The following is a 5,314-nucleotide window of genomic DNA, read 5'->3' as shown; positions in this document are numbered from 1 at the left end:
ATCAAGTTCGAAATTCTCTTCCTAGACAACATAAAATTCGAAACATGCAGTCCTAATCATCAAGTTCACTTCCCCTCAACTTAATCCTAGGTAGTGCAGAATTTGAGATATGCAAAACCAAATTTCCCTGACGTCTCGGAAGCATAACTGTACACACCGTCCAAACCACGTAACCAGCATGCATTTAAAAATTTAAAATTAGACATAGAACTTCCAAATTTCTATATCATAAAGGCATTTAAAAATTTTCAGCATATAAAATTCATAGCAGTAAATACTCACAGACTTTAAGGCTTGATTTCTTGAGCTTCTCGGAGTTGCAGTAACACAACCTTTACAAGAACATTGGCTCTGATACCAACTGTAACGTCTTTTATTTTTTAATTTTAAAATACTACTAATATTTTTTTTTGTAAGAATTTTCCTCTAACTTCAAAACCAGTCAACACAAATAAACTAATATTTAAAAATCTTAAATGCATAAAAATCCATAAATCGTCGACTATAAAATCGTACATCAATTTTAAAAGAAAACTCAACCTTCAATCTTCAAACCAAAGCATAAAATCTTTATAAAATAAATCCTTAAAATTTATTAAAAACTTAAATCTAGTAGTGCGAAAAGTAAAAATCAATCGGGAGTGTAATGCCGAACCCGATCCACTGAAGCGTCAGCGCCTCCCTCAAAATCCTCACACGCACCATCCAAACCTAGTGAGTCTAACGACTCAGCACGTTCTAACCATACATAACAAATAATACATATACAGGCACATGAATTTAAAAATCATACTTTTATTTAAAATAAGCTAGCATAAACTTGAAAGCATAAATAATTCATAAATCATAAATCATTAAATCATAAAGCCTTTCATCATCGTGTATCATTTTGGATGAAGTTTGATCCTTCAAAGTGACCATCCTTTATCATTTTACCATGTGGTCGACTGATCAGTCTATTTACACCAAGTACCTGGGGGCGGTGCAACCGTCAGCAACTCTCGTCACTGGGTTGTGTCCAAATATGGAAATACGATCGTCGGGCTCTGTAGAACCCGTAAATTAGACTACGTATAAGCCATGCATAATTCCTAATATTTAAATTAAAATGATTTTCATTGCATGAGTATTAAATTTATTTTCTTTAAATTTAATTATTTTAGTGCAGTAGTTTAATTATTAGCTTTTTCAGTTAAATAAGTGAGGTCGGATTGGAGTTGGAGTAAAGAGATAAAATTTAATATTAAGAAAACATTCCTAGAATTTATTTAAGATAAATAATAAGTTATTTTAGTATAAAAGAATGTTTAAGAATTTATTTAATTAACTTGAGGTAAGTAGTAAATAAATTCTTTATGTCCAATAATTTAATTAAAAACCTAAAATAAAATATGTAACCAATTGAGATAAGTTAATCTAGGCTTATTTTATTTAATAAATTATGACTTAACATATTAGCAATTTAATTTAAAGATTTAGCCATGCATGCAAAATAATGTCTATCCTAAAGTGGTTTATTAATCCACAAAAATATTTAATGGGTAGATAAAACACTAAAGATTTAAAATTCAATAATTAAGAAATATTTTCCCACCCCATTTACTTAGATAAAATCGGCCACCCCTCTTTTTAAAAGATTTAATTTTGATTTACAACCCATTTCTTTAATATCTTTCCTTTCCTTTTCTTGTTAGATAATCCCCAAAATTTTTATTCACCACTAATTAATATTTAAGCAATATTTCTACCATGTTATCTAGAAATATTTCTCTCCTTTTCACCTAATAAAAATCAGCCATTTCTTTGGTAGATTTAAAAAGTTTAACAACTCATTTCTTTGATTCCTTTCCTTATCCATTTTCTTGGAAGATAATCCTATCACACTTAATCTTCAATAATTAATATTTAAGCAATTTTCCTACCCATTTTAACTAGATGAATTCGGCCATCCCTATCCTAAATTCAAAAATATTTGACTACTCACTACTTGATTCATTTCTTTAATCCATTCTTGGTAGATAATTCCCTCACCATTTAATCCTCAATAATTATCAATTAAGCAAAATTTTTCTACCCCATTTTGAAAGAAAATTTCGGCCACCACTCCCTCTCAAATCAAATAATATCATTATCCTTTCCTTATCCCACAAATTCAAAGAAAGCAAGATTCATTTTGCCATTTAATCATCCCTTTTATCTTGCAATTTCCGATTCATTTTTTTCTAGACTCCCCTCTCCTTATTCTCGAAAACTTTAGAAAATTTCAGAGAATTCATGCAGCAAAAATCGTGAGAACTAGGGAGAAAAACAAGAAACAAAAGAAGCACACTCCGTCTCCGCCGCGCCGCGTTGTCGTATCTTTTGTTTTCTTCAAAACAAAAATCCAAGGCATGTCTATATCCTTCATTTCTCTTCAATCAAGCCATATAGGTATTTTAAACATCACTTATGCATGATTTGTATAGCAAAAACCGAAATCTATATCAAGCGATTTTCGAAAATATGTGCAGATTTTTTGGCTCTCTTCTTTGTGTCTTCAGGGTTTGAATGTTTGTGATTATTTCAGGGTGTGGCTCGTTCCAGGGGCTCAAGGGTGCTTTTAGACATGAACTAGGATGGGTTAGGGAGGTGCTGGTCCATCGGTTTGAGTCCCTTCGCCACAAGCAAGACGAAATGGACAGCAACTCCCATAGTGCAGATTTTTGGTGTTCGATTTCTTGTTTTCTTGTCTAAGGTGTGAGTTCTGATCTTGGCTGCCCCAGGGGCTGTAGCCATGGTTAGAACCCTTCCTTGACATGTCTAGGACGTGACCAAGATGCCCTTTCATGGCTTGGTTCACGTCCCCATCGGTTTTAGAAAAACAAAACAAGAACAGCCCCTTCGGTTTTGAAAAAAATCCGGTTGGTGTGTGTTGTGTTTCGAAAATTTTGGTGTTGGTGTGGAGCTTGGTTGGCTCTTTAGACCTTAGCCATGGTTCATACAACACCTCATGATGCCTAGATCATGCCATGGTCAATCAAATGGCCACTGGAATGGCACATGACAGCAGGAACAAGCAAAACGTCCCACGCGTACAGTTTGGTTCTCGGTTGGAGGCGTGGTGATGTTTCTGGTGTTGCTTGGATCGTGGCTGGCCTAGGGACATTAGCCATGGTTCAAGCCATACCTTAGGATGTTGGGAAGAGGCTCTGGTCGGTGGTTCAATCCCCAATGGGCAATAGCCTTGCAAACGAAGCGATGCAAGCACAAGCGCTGTTGCTGTACTTGGACAGCAGCTTGGGGCACGGTTCAGAGGTGCCGTTTGAGTTCTTGGTTGGCTTTTAGCCTATGGCCTTGGATTTCACAGTGCCTCATCAAGTTAGGAAGGTCATGTTTTTGGCCGTTTGTGATTTAGATCATTTTAGAGGTCGTACGAGAATTTACGGTGCAATGTGCCAAAGTGACTCTCGAAAGAGCGTTTCACGTTTTTGGCCTCCATTCACTAAATTTTGAGTACTGTAAATTTAGGAGCATTATGTCATCATTTTTAAGAGTATTTTAATCATGACTAAACGTTGGTTCAGTGTTGGTTCGGGTTGGCTCGGAGTCATGATTAAATACTAAGTCAGTGGGCGTAATTGTCTCGTTTTTGGATTCAATTACAAAGTTTGGTCAAGTAAATTATTTGCTTATTTTCATGACATAATTAGGTCGCAGCGAGCCTGGGAACGGTCCAACCCTTATGGTAAAATTTATATAGGATATTTAATTTTTGTATTTAATTATATTACGTGCAAAAAAAATGTAAAATATTAATTTTTGAGAGTTATGTGATATTGCTTGTGGCCATTGTACTATCATGGGATTATTACTTCACCCGGTCGCCAGTTACCGGTCAGTTCAGTTGTGTACCACCTAGTATACTGTGGCATTAGTTTGATCAGACGATTAGTATTTCACCCGGTCGTCAGTTACCGGTCAGTTCAGTTTAGTTCAGTTTAGTGCAGTTCATGGGGCCACTTGCGTAGAACATAATCTCAACAAAATTATGACAGGCTATTTTATTACAGAGCTCTATGGAGCAAACAGTTCACTTATGATTTTCAGTTCAGTTATGCACGTATTTATAATTATCCATGATAGGATATTTATAGTTCAGTTATGCAAGTACTATAATTCCTCATGACATGATATTTTCACTTCGCATACAATTTTATTATTATCTACTCACTTGTTATTTACGATGTATGCATGCTTAGTCTTTAGACTCACTAGACTTGATTGTTGTAGGTACTGATGATGTCGAGATCGAGGGCGGGGACCAGTGAGCCAGCTCAAGTCGGCAGTAGTGGGACCCGAGGACCTCATTTATAAGTTTATTTATTATTTTTGCGAAAACTCATTTTATTACAATGAATTATTTTAAGCTGTCGTTTTGAAACATTATTTACTTCCGCTGCTATTTTTGAACATTAAACTTTATTTATCAGTTTATTTATGAATAAGGCATTTTATTTAATTAAAGAGAAAATTTTTAAATTTTTCCGCAAATTTTCAAGCACGAATTTGGAGGCCTCTACAGGTGGTATCAGAGCCTATGTTCTTGTAAAGGGTTGCACTACTACTGACCTCGAGAAGTTCACGAAGTCACGTCTTCGGTCTGTAAGTTTTACATTCATGCATTTTATTTAAAGCCGGAATTATTTTAACTGCATGTCCTCATGAAGTATTTTTACGTTCAGATTTTAATTGTTCAGTATTTATTTACATTTAAATAAATTATGGAATTATGCATGTTGGTTACGTATGGGTTATATATGGAACAGTATGCCTCCTAGACGCCAGGTTGGACGCCCGAGAGGTGATGATGAGCGTCGTCATGAAGACGGTGAGGGTCAAGGACAGGGGGGATTCGGACTTCCACCCCCTCCACCTGACATGAATGCCCAGATGCTAGCTGGAATGAACCGGTTCTTCGCACAGTTTGCGGGGAACAATGCCGCGGTGGCAGCTAGGCCGACAGGGGCCGAAGCTATTTACGAGAGATTATGAAGATGCGTCCTAAGGAGTTTTCAGGGAAGACGGACCCCATGATTGCCGAGGGCTGGATCAAGTCCCTCGAGGTTATCTTCGAGTTTATGGAGCTTGGAGATGCAGATAGAGTTCGTTGTGCCACCTACTTATTCGGAGGAGATGCCCGCTTATGGTGTGAATGAGCATCAGTAGCCCTGAACTTGGCTACACTGAGTTGGGCGGGTTTCACGGAGGCATTCTACTCCAAATATTTTACCGAGGAAGTGCGCACCAGGTTGACCACGGAATGCATGAGTCTGAG

The sequence above is a fragment of the Primulina huaijiensis genome, chromosome 8, assembly GCF_012295235.1.
Source record: "Primulina huaijiensis isolate GDHJ02 chromosome 8, ASM1229523v2, whole genome shotgun sequence".
Lineage (NCBI taxonomy): Eukaryota > Viridiplantae > Streptophyta > Magnoliopsida > Lamiales > Gesneriaceae > Primulina > Primulina huaijiensis.
The sequence above is the reverse complement of the archived record's forward strand: the minus strand, read 5'-3'. Positions refer to the sequence as shown.